The sequence below is a fragment of the Vipera ursinii genome, assembly GCF_947247035.1.
Source record: "Vipera ursinii genome assembly, chromosome: 1".
Classification (NCBI taxonomy): domain Eukaryota; kingdom Metazoa; phylum Chordata; class Lepidosauria; order Squamata; family Viperidae; genus Vipera; species Vipera ursinii.
This window is the reverse complement of record NC_139512.1, coordinates 172,032,645-172,047,322: the sequence shown is the minus strand read 5'-3', so window position 1 is coordinate 172,047,322 and position 14,678 is coordinate 172,032,645.

Here is a 14,678-nt window from a genome sequence, read left to right as displayed (position 1 = left end):
AAATCCCACCACTGCTTCCGTCCCCCAGCATCACAACTGATGAAGCTTCTTGGATAAGAAGTGAAATGTTTTATTCTCCTTTCTGAAGGAAAAGAAAAAATAATACAGTCAAGTTGCCTTTTGAAAAAAGCCTGTTAAGGAATTGTTGTGCAGAGGTCTCCTTGTGCTACCAAGGAGTTTCACAGATAAGGAAGGGTACTGAGAGCAGTAAGAGTCACACAGTAACCACAAGAGTACACTGAGTTGTAAAAGCAAAAAGTATTTTACTTTGAGGTGGTGTAAGAACAAAAATGCACGGTCAAAAATAAACAGTCCAGGTCATACACAATAGCAACAGTCCAAGGAGTAATCCAAAATACAAAGTCTTCTTACTGGTCCAGAGGTCAATACACAGTTGTACAGGTTTATCACAGTAGTAAACCAACAGTACAGCAAAACAGAGCAAAAACAGTAATAGTAGAGAGCAGTGAATTCAGAGAGAGAGAAGCTACGTTCCTAGCTCCCTCTTATGGCCATGAGAACACTTACATACCCATTGGCCAATTAACATCTTAAAGTCACAACATCATAGTTAATATATTTTCAACCCAACATTGTAGGCTATCACCATATGCCTAACAAAGCCCCTTCGAGATAACTATGACCTGGATGACTGAGAATCTCCCTAGACAGATCCAAAGTATCATAGACAGATCCAAAGTATAAATGAAATGTTGTAAGATTGCTATTCAAGATTTCATCACTGCAAAAATACCAAAACAAGATATCATGTGAAGATGCAGAAATCTCAAATAAGGCTTTATTATTTATTTAAAAGATTATTGGGGGGTGGTGGTGGTAAATCTGGGCATGTGCAAAGAAAATTGAGTACTGAGAAGCTGCTAACTGGAAAAAGAAAAGAAGGAAAGGAGGGTAAGTAGCTACTAAAATAATAACTGAATATCTCAAGCATGGAAAAAGGGAAGGATTGCTACTAATATCATTTATTCATTTATTCATTCGTGAAAGTTGAATTTTTCATGTTAATGAATTCTGTACTCAAGCCAAATACCTTGTTTTATTATTAGATTCAGTTAGTGATGCAACCAGCACAGAGCTTTAGGGCAGTAAGCAAAGGCCTTCCACGCTGCATTTCACAAAATCATAGGGCCAGAAGGGACTTTGGAGGTCTTCTAGTCCAACCCCCTGCCCATGGCAGGAGTCCTTATACCATTCCAGATAAACTTGGAATTGAGAGATGTTTGGAGAGAAAGGAACTTGCAAGAAAAAGACTTTACTTTTTTCTCTGATAGGCATCAATCTTTATCCAGGATTGATTTTGTATTAATTACTAATGAATTTTTTCTAGGATTAAGAAGATCAAGATATGTCCAAGAACTATATCTGATCACAGTCCAGTATGGTTGGAGATAGAAAAAGATAATGGAGATAGATGGTCTTGGCGACTAAATGAGAATTTGTTTAGATATCAGGAAAATGTCCATTTTCAATGTCCATTGAAAACCTCTAGTGATGGAGCATCCACAATTCCGGAAACAAGCTGTTCCATTAATGATTCTGCTTATTTCAGGTTGGATCTCCATCTGATGAGCTTCCACTCATTGCTTCCTGAAGTTTCCCCCCAAATACATTAGGAGTGGGATTACATTTTGAACAAGTAAGCTATGTACATGTTTCATTTTTTTAGACAATGAAAAAGCAAAAGCTGAACTGTAGTACTCATCCAAAGCCCAAACAGTACATACTGTTTTTGCTCTCTAGCCCCATCTACTGGCTGGGGGCTAAATACCAATCTGTATTGTTTGGGAGCTAACCTGGCCTCTTTTAAGAGTCATCTACCCATGAACCCTCACTCCCAGAACAAGTGCATCCTGGGAAGCCAGACTCCATTTCCTTTGGCATTTGGAGAAGGCAAAAGCACCAGGAAGTATCCTGTCTAATCTATGGCACATATTCATCCGAGGACAAAACCCATATCCCATAACACACAGCATTGCTGGTGAGAGTTAGATTTATCTGTATTTGTTATTGTTATGTTCACCAGCAATTCAATACTACTTATTTCATATTTCAGTTCTTATTGTATGTATTTCTATTTTTCCCACTTTCACCCATCCTGTTCTTTTAATAAAACATCCACATCTATGCACACAGTCTGTTTTATTGCAGGATAGGTAGGTTTAGTTGGATGTCAAGCTGCAGACAGAGTAACATGCAGTGAGGACAGAACACCAACTTAACACTCCAAATAGCATTGAATAAATAAGCTTGTGATAGCATAGCTAGCCAATAATTCCTCTACTATAACAAACATCATAAGAAAAGCTTGGGTATTCCTGCCTGAAACCAGAATTTGTCAAGCTTGAAAAGATAGCTTTCACAGAGCTTAATGAATATTTACTCTGTTAACACAACATACTGCTTATTCACAGGTTCAAATCACTTGGTAAGTATCTGGCATTGTGAGAAAAGTTGCAGCAGTAATTTAATATACCATTGTATGTTTGAGGTACTGTGTTTCCCTAAAAATAAGAGCTACCCTGAAAATAAGCCCTAGCTTGATTTTGGGGGGTGAGTCTAATATAAGCCCTACCCCCAAAATAAGCCCTAGTTTTGGGGTGAACCGCATGCCTAAAGATCAAGCTGGGGTTCGGGGTGGAGCTACCCCATGGGCCCTGCACCCACTTGCCTTACCGATAGAACTGCCACAGCCAGCCCTCTTACACCCCAGCAGCTGTTGCACTGCTGCCTGAGTTCTTCTGTGCCCATTTGTGGCCACATGGCTCATTTCGGGGCAGTGCCACCACTCATGGCAGGAGGCCGCATGGTGCTTCGGGCTGGTGCTGCCACTCGTGGCCACATGCCACATGGCACCGATCGAGCAGGTGCTGCCACTTGCAGCAGGAGGCTGTGCAGTGCTTCAGGCCAGTGCCACTGCTTGCGGCAGGAGGCTGTGCAGTGCTTCAGGCCAGTGCCACTGCTTGCGGTAGGAGGCTGTGCTTCAGGCCAGTGCCACTGCTTGCGGCAGGAGGCTGTGCAGCATTTCAGGCAGGTGCTACTGCTCACTGCAGGACATTGCAAACCATGTGGCCTCCTGCCATGAGTAGCGGCACCAGTGCAATTGGTGCCACATGGCATGTGACTGAGATTGGCGGCAGCCTGAAGCACTATGCGGCCTCCTGCCATGAGCTACAGCACTGGTGCAGTGCAACATGTGGCATCAGATGGTAAACAGTGGGAAGCAGCTGTTGAAGAAATTAAGCAGCGGCACAAGTGTTGGGGCATGGGAGGCCTAGCTGCGGCTGTCCTAAGGTAAGACATCCCTTGAAAATAAGACCTGGTGCCTCTTTTGGAGGCAAAAAAAAAAATAACACTGGGTCTTATTTTCAGGGAAACAGTATTGTCTCTTAACAATTTCAATCACCACCTCTACCACCCAAACCCCTAACCAAATAATATAATAATAAACCTTTATTGTCAAAGTACAACATGTGTACATTGAGATTAGCTGAGCCTCCCCCCGTGCTCTCTCCCCCCAACACACAGTGACAACAAACCCTCCATCCCACCACACCATGTGAACCAACTACACCACACACCGGCCTCCCAAGTCAATTCTGTATAAGATTATGTCCCATTTAAAAGCCTAACAGCCCACGGATAAAAGCTATTTTTCAGCCTGTTGGTACGGCTGGCTATATTCCTATATCTCCTACCGGATGGTAGGAGAGTAAAGAGATACCGTCCAGGGTGTGAGTCATCCCTGAGAATCTTCCTCACTCTTCCAAGGCAACAAGCCTTGGCGATGTCATCCAGTGGTGTCAGGGAACAGCCCACAATGTCTTGTGCTGTGCTCACTACCCTCTGTAATAGTTTCCTATCCGCAGCTGTCAGACCAGCATACCAAACCACAATACCATACGAGAGGACGCTCTCTATGGTAGACCGGTAAAAGAGGGTCATTAGCTGTTGTTCTACCCTGTTCTTCCACAAGATCCTAAGAAAGTGAAGCCTCTGTTGGGCCTTTCTAGCCACCTGGGTTGTGTTAACTTTCCAGGTCAGATCTTCACAGAGGTAGACTCCCAGAAATTTAAAGGAGGAAACTCTCTCTACACAGTCCTCTCTGATGTAAAGTGGGGCAGGTTCCTCCTTTTTTCTCCGGAAGTCTAACACCATCTCTTTCGTCTTGCCGATGTTTAGGTGCAAGTTGTTACTACACCATATGGATAGTTTTTGTACCTCCACCCTATATGCTGTCTCATCCCCACCCCAAATAAAGCCATAAAGTAACAAACTGAAACTGTGTGCACTTGCTTTATACAGAACCAAGAATTATCTCAAACTACTGTAACAGCTTGCTAATGGAGCAAAGCATTTTGCAAAACACCAACAATAAACAGATTTACGTAATCCCTTATGAATGTCCAGGTGGATGAGGAGTTATTCTGAAGGAACAGGACTTCATTTACTGCTTCTCCCTCCACAAGCTGTTTCAGATTTAGAGAGCAACCCAGCTAAAAATTTTACCTTCATTTTAGATCCACTGATTTTCACGGAAGTGTTAAGCATGTGTTGAAATCTCTCCCCACTGAATCAATGGGGCTTCAAAGTGCCTGTTGGCTGGATCAAGGCCAGTGTTTATGAATGCCGTGGATTCAAATATCACTGAACATATGAGGTGGCCTTCTGTTGCTGTATCATTCAATGCTGTTTAATCTTGCACTGTTTTTGTCTCAGTGTCATTGGCAGCCTGTGGTCTTAGATCCATTTATCAGGAGAGACAAAAGCTTGAATATGCATTTCTTCACATGTAGCCTGAACACCCTCACTATCAGTTTTCATCTACCAAACTGTATTGGATCATTGGATTGCTGGTTTTGTTCATCTGCCTCGCATTCTTTACCCTCCTCTAAAATAAAAATATGGCTGTAAGGCAAACTCTTAATTGGAAATATTGCCTATTCATGCTGGAAGAGATGGGACTGTCTTTCCCCTTCCCAGAATTCCATGGCTTAATCACGCTTTTAACCATGCTTTGTATGCAAAATGACTGCCATTCCTGATGTCTTGATAGAAGGGATATACTGTAATGAAACAGAAGACATGTGCCTTTATCCCAAAATGCTAACAGTCCTGAGGATTTTAGTCCTAAGTGTAATAATAGGACAAGCTCAGACCATGCAAATTAATGTTGCAATTTCTCAATTGCATTTCCAGCATCAAGATGATTTCAATCAACCTTTATTAACCTACACTGAAGTAGGTAATAAATACAATACATAATGTTTGGTTGTTTTCATCTCATTTTACAGTAATCTGTTCATTTAGGGACAAAATTAACTGTTATTTTAAAAGCTACATAAATAGGCTATACAAGTTAAATCAATTTGCTGTAAAAATGTTTTACTGTCATGGAAAGCTCAGCTGATTTCTCCAAAACCTCTGTGGAGATTCAGATGTGATGCAATGACTCCAGGGCTTAAGTTGAATGGGTACATGGGTGTCAAACTGCGGTCCGGATGTGACACGTGGAAGCTGCGCCCACCCCATTGCCAGCAATGGCAAAACTGTCCCGATACGTTGCACGATGTCACATGACATCACGAGTTTGACGTGTCTGCTGTAGTATGAACAAAAACTCTAACTCCATTTTAGAATTTGTTCAAAAATTAAAAACAGTTCCATAAGTATTCATTTAAATTACAGATATGGAGAAATGTCTAAATTACTCCAGAAGTACACTCAGTAGCTATTTTTAAATTGAATTAACTCTTATTGTAAACTTTGCATGGAGAAAAGATCTACATTATATGTGATACTTAATACCTTATGTCTGTATCTTATGACTTTAAATGCATTTATTGAAACAAAAAGGATCCCAATAATTGGCAGGATTTCTGCGGAGTTCATAGTTGAGCCCAAAGAGGACCTGAATTACAAAGTTTCTTATTCCAGGCAGTAACTAAAAACCAAATAATATTGATAAGACTGAAAAGCTGGAGGTTAATCCCACTTTTTCCAACATGTGTTTTGTTAGTTTACTCAATGAAAAATTTAGAAATTTTGTTTTCGAAGAATTCATTAATAACCCATAAATTCACTTGAATCATGTGAAGGAATAAAAACAGTTGTTTTTTTTTAAAAAAATGGCCCTTATATTTCTCTCTGTCTCTCTCTGTCTCTCTCCTGTTCAGAGTGCTATTTTCCTTTAAGATATAGGCACTTCATTTAAATGAGATTATACTTTCTGACATATACAGTGGAATGGCCTTTAAGCCTACGTGTGGTATTTTAGAAAACAGATGGGAAACACATTAGGTGAATGTTTTCCCTGAAGAAGAGGGAAGATCAATGTTTCTATCACATCATAGTAGATATTGCCTGGAGGTGATAACTATTAAATATATGGACATTTGTCATTTAACTCAAATTAATTCAATTTGTTAAATAAAGTCTAATTAATTTTGTATCTTTGCCCTATTCACTCCTTTGCCTGATTCCGTCCACTTTTTGGAATATGCCCTGTGGCATGTAATGAAAGTTAAAATATATCAAATCATGTTTGGTTTCTCAATAAAGGCAGCTGAGCTGACATGGTGTTTCTAGAACTAGAACAGTCATCTATTGCTGCATCGGCTTTATTCACACAATTCTCACTGGATGCATATCTTACTTGTCTCACAAAAGATACCTGCTGAATCAGAGATATTTGCCCTTTAAATGCACTCCTACAAATCTATAACATTCCTGGGATACAAAACATTGTTTCATTTTATCAGCATGTGTTGGGAGAAGCATATAAAAAGTATTTTTTTAAAATGCTATGTAAATAGCAACCTTTTTTTTCTTTGAAGATGAAGAAAAGCTTGGATATAGAGTAGTTTCCATGGTAACCCAAGGAAACTTCTGCATTGTAGAGAAATGTCACGATGCAAAGAACCAACATTTTGTGAATGTGTGCTTTTGCACATCAGGATGGGAAAACACTGTTTAAGAAAATGAAGTTAATTTGCATTCACGTCTCTGGATTTGGTTTTCCACATGAAATTCTTTATTTGGTTTTCCACATGAAATTCTTCATTTACTGCTTCTCCCTCCACAAGCTGTTTCAGATTTAGAGAGCAACACAGCTAAAAAATTTACCTTCATTTTAGATCCACTGATTTTCACGGAAGTGTTAAGCATGTGTTGAAATCTCTCCCCACTGAATCAATGGGGCTTCAAAGTGCCTGTTGGCTGGATCAAGGCCAGTGTTTATGAATGCCGTGGATTCAAATATCACTGAACATATGAGGTGGCCTTCTGTTGCTGTATCATTCAATGCTGTTTAATCTTGCACTGTTTTTGTCTCAGTGTCATTGGCAGCCTGTGGTCTTAGATCCATTTATCAGGATTGACAAAAGCTTGAATATGCATTTCTTCACATGTAGCCTGAACACCCTCGCTATCAGTTTTCATCTACCAAACTGTATTGGATCATTGGATTGCTGGTTTTGTTCATCTGCCTCACATTCTTTACCCTCCTCTAAAATAAAAGTGGATAATTCTTACCAGTGGATAATTCTTTTCTTGGCAATAGACAGCATCTGGAGCCATGGTGGCACAGTGGTTAGAATGTAGTATTGCAGATTAATTCTGCTGACTGCCACCAGTTCGATTCTGACCGGCTCAAGGTTGATTCAGCCTTGCATCTTTCCAAGGTCAATAAAATGAGGACCCAGATTATTGGAGGCAATATGCTGACTCTGTAAACCACTTAGAGAGTGCTGTAAAGCACTATTAAGTGGTATATAAGTGCTCTTGTTAGTGTTATCTGTGGATACTTGCAAGTGAGTACTACATTTCTAGGGAGGAAACAGTAAACAACAGCTCTAATATCAGGAAAGGAATTGGCTGACATTTATACCAGCATTTCAGACAACTGATCTGGTCAACAAACCTGTTGGGAATTTAGGATGCAGCTTGCCATTTTACCAAGTAGACTTTTTACCTTCTCATTCTGTACTATTTGAATGCCACAAATCATCATTCTACGTGAGTTGGCATTACTGAGAGGAACATTTTATGTAGAGCATTATCATTTTGCAATAGCAAAGAGCATTGCTAATGAAGCGTGGAAAAGGACACATTCGTCTAATGGGTACACGTGTCAATTTTCAATTAAGGCTGAGCTGGAAAGTGAAAAGGAGATGAGCATGGAAATAAACCCTTGACCTAAGGAAGGAAGGAAGGAAGGAAGGAAGGAAGGAAGGAAGGAAGGAAGGAAGGAAGGAAGGAACCTTTTTTAATGTACTGCAGTATGTTATTCTTGGAGGGATTGTGATTTGTTTTTAATAACATCAAGCTATGACAATATTAAATTTAGATCATATTGGCTTCAACGTGTATCCTGCAGCTCTTGCACTACTGGAAAGAAATCTATTTAGATACTGAAAAAATGGACAGATTTCGTATAGATCTCAATTTGCTTTCAGTTAGGTATCTCTCCCTTTCTCCCATGTGATGTATTTTCAATATAAACATAAATACCGCATCCCAAAGCAGATTGGAGCTGGGTGTGATTCAATCAATTTTGGTGTTCTGAGTTAAATAGCAAAGCATTCAGGGATCATCCAATAACCCCTTACTGATGTGATGCATTACAGAAAATATGCAGGATGTATTTACAGAATATATGGCTGCATTTATAAGAGGCTAACAATAACTCCAGTTATCTTGTGTAGCTTATTCCGTGGGATAAAAGAATGTGTATTTGAAATGGGGGTTCGGGGTGGGGGTGGTCACAAATCTAATAAATAAATACCTATGGTGGGTGAGTAATATTGAATTATTATTCATCCAATACTTCCAAACTTTCTCTCTTGAAATATTTGTTCAGTCAACGGTGGAAACGGAGTCAGCTTCTGCTGTGAGTTGAAGCTGAGACGCATTGGCAGCCCCCAAAAATGAAGCATTATTTTGCTAGTAAAGTGCCTATGGAAGGGAGAATATGGCCGCTGATTTCCCCATATAGTCTGATATTCTGGATAGCCATGCAGTAACCTATGGACTGTGGAGAGGTCTGTATGGACTGAAGATGCAGCAAACTGACAGGGAGAGCTTAAAGTTCCACAGTGTAGACTGATGGGTTAGTACTATTAGTTAAGGAAGTATTTATTAGTTTGCCCGTTTAATAAGTGTAGAGGGTGTCAATGAACAATCTAAAGAGAGGGCCTCCTCAGGGTGCCACCGGTCAGAGAATGTCGATTGGTGGCCCCCAGGGGGAGATCCTTCTCTGTGGGTGCCCCGGAACTATGGAATCAGTTACAGGTTGAGCTCCGGATGGCGCCCGATCTTTGCTTCTTTCGCCGCGATCTAAAAACACACTTGTTCGAACAAGCTGGCCTGGCCTGATGGGGGATTGGTGGGGTTTTTATTGTATTTTATTGGGGTTTTACTATGTATTAATTGTTTTTTAGTGGGCATGTATTTAATCATTTTTTAACTTTTGTAATTCTGTGTTTTTTATTCTTGCCCTGTTCACCACCCTGAGTCCTTCGGGAGAAGGGCGGTATAGAAATATTAATAAATTAAATTAAATTCTAAAACATAATGAGATGGTCGACGAGCTGTAGTGTTTGAGAACTCTTGGTGTAAAGATAGCAGTGCCTTCTACAAGAACTAGGAACAGCCTGGGAAGAAAACAGCAGTTAAAGTGGGAGTATTCTTTTCCTAGGACAATATCCCTATTGGCTGAAACAAGGGACATTGCCTGTTATAGCATATGATCTTTTTCCTATTGGACTTTAGGGTACAGCAGAAAACAGCTTCAATGAGCTTGGAAGAGAATGAAAAGGCATCGAGTGACTCTTCTTCTCAATCACGCTAGAAGATTCCATTTGTTCTTCTTCCTTGAGTTGTAGGGTTTTATATGGTTTTGCTTGTAGTTCCACAGACACGATGAAGTGGAGGAGGGGAGGGAGAGGGATAATTTGATAACTGCTGTTATTCTTCTGCAGTGTCGCAGCAGTGAGTTTTTTTCCAGCATTTCACCAGTTTGGGAAGCCATCTGCTTGGAAGTTCCAGTCTTATAGATATGCTTGAGATTCTTGCAAAATTGGCCTTTTATTCAAGGTGACTGGCACTGATGACATTTTATTCATCCAATCAGCTTTTCAGCAAAATGCTTAATACGCTTGTTCCATCTCCCCCAAATAGAAGTTGGCATTAAATGTGAACAAAAGGTCACATTTTCAGATGAAAAGAGGGAAGAAGGATTCCTCACAGACAATATTTCTCCTTCAATACCACCCATGGTATGAAGGATTTTTCTTTGTATAAGCCTAAAATGAAGCAGAACTGAAATTTGGGGGATGAGAAACTCTTAGGAGAGTTTGAAGGAGAAGAGCTGTTGATCAAATTGGGATCTTTGTTAGAAAAGCAACTTCTCAGCATTCTAAACTTCATTATGGCTCCACTTATTCATGTTATTGAAAATATCTCTAGATCTTGAGGGACAGAAAGCATTCTGGGATACTTTCTAGGGAGAACTGGAAAGGAACACAATGCGATTAATATATTTGTATGCAGTACATTAGGTGGGGAAAAAACCCTTTTCCAAAGCAGGCATGAGAATATTAATTCCCCTTGCCTTGTCTTTCAATTTGAAAATCAAGGAAATATTAAATCCAGTTTTGGCACTCCAATACAAAAAAGATGCTGAGGGCCTAGAAAGAGTGCAGCAAACAAGAGCAAAGATGTTAAGGGGTCTGGGTCCTAAATTGTATGGAGAATGCCTAAGGGAACTGGGTATGCTTAGTCTAACAAAGATAAGGATTAGGGGGTGACATGATAGCCTTCTTCCAATAATTGAAGGCTGGCCCAAGGAAGACAGGGTCAGTCTATTCTCCAAAGCAACAGAGGGCAGGACCAGAAGCAATGAGTTGAAGCTCATCAAAGGGAGATCAAACCTAGAAAAAAGGGGAAATTTCCTGACAATGAGAACAATTAGTCAATGAATAGCTTGCCTCCTGAACTTGTGGCTGCTCCATCACTAAAGGTTTTCAAGGAAAGATTGAACAACCATTTGTCTGGGATGGCCTAAAAGCTCCTCACTTGGGCAGAGGATTGGGCAAAAGACCTCCAGGGATCCTTCCAGGCCCATGATTCTAAGTTTCTGGTGGGCTTAAAGTACATATAAAAGTTAATAACAGTAACTACTATTGCAACATCTTTTCCCAAACTCCATCGCTAACAGTGACAAAATTGGCTCAGCCCCCCAGTGATCTCATGACCTCATTCTCTAGAGACTGAAAAAGATCAAGATAAAAATACGGGTCACTATCAGCAATAAATAAATAAATAAATGTGACCACTATGCAGTTAAACTATAATATAACATTATGCTTGGTGGCAGGTCATATTTAGCCTATTGTTGTTGTAGAGGTCACCATTATTATCTATTGTATCGATGGAAATCTGACTCTGAGACTTTAATGACTTTTTTTAAAGACAGCCTTGCCATGTAGCATCACAAAGTGACCCAGGTCAGTTTGCAGCTCAGGAGAAGATAGGAAAGAATTGGATAGGAACTGGTCTTTGAACAGCAAAGCAAACCTTTTAAATCACTGGCCATTGTGAGTATGGAGGGAATTCCTACGTCAGCTCCACCAATACAACAAAAGATTGGGTTGAAGTCCTAAAGGGTGTCTATGCATTGACATATGCATTTTTCCTTCAGATCTGCCACTGAGTGCTTGTAAAGTTGGGGTTGGGAATGATAGGAATGGGATCAGCTCTCCAGATTGTATGGAAACTGGACACAGAGTCCAGTGATTGAAAGGGCAATTTCCTTTCAGACCCCTCAGTTGGAGATATGGAACGACAGATAATGAGGCCAATGCTAGCTTTGACTTAAACACCTCTGTCATATTTGATGTTTTATAATCTGATGCCATCACATTTTGGGGGGTACCCTGGATTAACTTTTGAGATTTTCAACAAGGCTTGTTTGTCAGCGTCACTATTAAAAGCAGGGAACTCAGAAACTATTCTTAAACCTCACTTTCATTTTGAACAGGTAGCCAATTTAGCCCAGCTAACTTCTGAAAGCTCAATGAATAATATAGGGACTTATTCTTTAAGGTTTCGAGCAAGATGAAGAAAATACCACTTTTGATCCTGCAATATGGATCATACTTCTTTTTCCTATTGCTGGGAGGATATCATGAAATATAGATTAATGGTGGCATTTTCATATGTTTGATGTGCCATTTAACGAGGTGGAAACTCTTTCATATATGACATCAAAAGGGACTTGCTAGAAGTTCTCTCTCTCTCTCTCTCTCTCTCTCTCTCTCACACACACACACACACACACACACACACACAAACAAACACAGATCTCTTTCTCACTGAGCTCAGGAATATTATCTGAATTCCTGAACTCCAGCTTTTTAGAACCTCATATATTAGGTTCTAAATAGGTTCATATAATATAGGGACGCGGTGGCTCAGTGGGTTAGGACACTGAGCTTGTTGATCAGAAGGTCGGCAGTTTGGCGGGTCGAATCCGAGTGCCGCGTAACAGAGTGAGCGCCTGTTACTCGTCCCAGCTTCTGGCAACCTAGCAGTTCGAAAGCACGTAAAAATGCAAGTAGAAAAATAGGGACCACTACGGTGGGAATGTAACAGCGTTCCGTGCGCCTTTGGCGTCTAGTCATGCCAGCCACATGACCACGGAGATGTCCTCGGACAAGGGCTGGCTCTTTGGCTTTGAAATGGAGATGAGCACCGGCCCCTAGAGTCGGAAACGACTAGCACGCATGTGCGGGGGAACCTTTACCTTTACCTTTATATTCATTAAATCACAAAGTCAGTTTCCACGGTTCAATTTAAGATAAACAGATGAAATTCAACTTTCAGTCATGTGTTTGTCTACAAAATTGTTGGAAAAATTGCTGAGAGTAATGCCCTGCTAGGCTTGCACCAAACACACTCCAAGCCAGTTCCTATATCCACATCAGAGCAAGAGATGGAGATTTTGTTCAGGAATCCAAACTTCTTGTTTTAAAAAAGCTGGGTATAATTTACAAGGCTCTTAGCTCTCAGATACTAACTATATTATAGAAAATGACAGACTTCCACAACACATAACATCTCCTCCTAACGTTTCATCAATTTAAACCCAGTTATTTCTGCTCATTTATTTTATAACTAGTGATTTAGCTGTATTTATTTATTTTCTTCCATTCCCCAAATGATGTCTTTGAGATACTGAAGCATATCATATCACATCATCTCCACATCAGATGATTTAATCTGTTTTCTATTAAGTTTTTTTCCGATTGAATCTCATGGCTAACAGCTTTATCGAAGAGATTTAAATGTCTATGATAGCATTTATTTTGAAAATTTTGAAATAAGAGAAGGGGAACATATTCCTCCCCAGTAAGCATGACCATTGAGTGTGAGTTGCAGTTCAGCAAGCTCTGGATGTCATCAGTTTCTCCTCCATTGCTTAACTGTCTATGAAGTTTCTTATAATTTGGTTTGTATTCACCAGTGTGACATTTTAGTCTTCTAAAATTCACAGTGGAAGATCAACACCACCAGTCTGTCTTATTTTTATACTGATTCTTCTGTTTCCTGTTTAGTTCACAAAACTAACTACTATTCCACTCTCTAACTTCTCATTAGGTAAAGGTAAAGGTTCCCCCACACATGCGTGCTAGTGGTTTCCAAATCTAGGGGCCGATGCTCATCTCTGTTTCAAAGCTGAAGAGCCAGCGCTTGTCCGAGGACATCTCCGTGGTCATGTGGCCGGCATGACTAGACGCCAAAGGCACACAGAACACTGTTACCTTCCCACTGTAGTGGTCCCTATTTTTCTACTTGCATTTTTACATGCTTTTGAACTGCTAGGTTGGCAGAAGCTGGGACGAGTAACAGGCACTCACTCTGTTATGCGGCACTCGGGATTCTCATTAAGGCCTGTAAATTAAAATTATTTCTGAGAATGGACCCAGGACAGTGTATCCAAAAAGATACCATCAAGTCTTTCTAGCATGTCCTGTAAACTCCAATCTTTTTGCTAGTAATTTGGGAATGAGAGAGGAATGGGTTCCCTAAGAATGAAGACAAGACCTTCATTCAGATCTTGTTTGAGTCTAATTAGGTTTTCATATGTTCTGCTCCTTACTAGTAGACGATTCTAGTTAGTTTATTGATGGTAGACATGTCAACTGTGAGAGATTACTCTTAAGAAATTTAAGGCCCTTTAATTGAAGGAATTCAAATTGCAGTATATAAAAAAATCATATTTGTTTATACTAGATTGCTACCAGGCTATACGGATGGTATATTCCAGGTATATTTCTTGCTTTTTAGCTCAAGCAGTTACTACATATATGCCTTTTTTAAATGGTTCTAAATAATAACTATTAAGGTAATCATATGTTACTAAGACAATAACCTGTTATTATCTTAATAATATCATTATGACATATTGCCGAGAGATGTTGTGGATTCTATAAGCTGATTGGACAAAAGGATCCTTCTGGAGGTACAGTGGGAGTGAAATCTGGAGAACTATAGAGCAGACATATCAAACTCATGTCACGTGATGTCGTGTGACGTATCAGAGCTCTTTCCCCATTGCTGGCAATGGGGTGGGCACGGTTTCTTTGTGATGCGTCTGT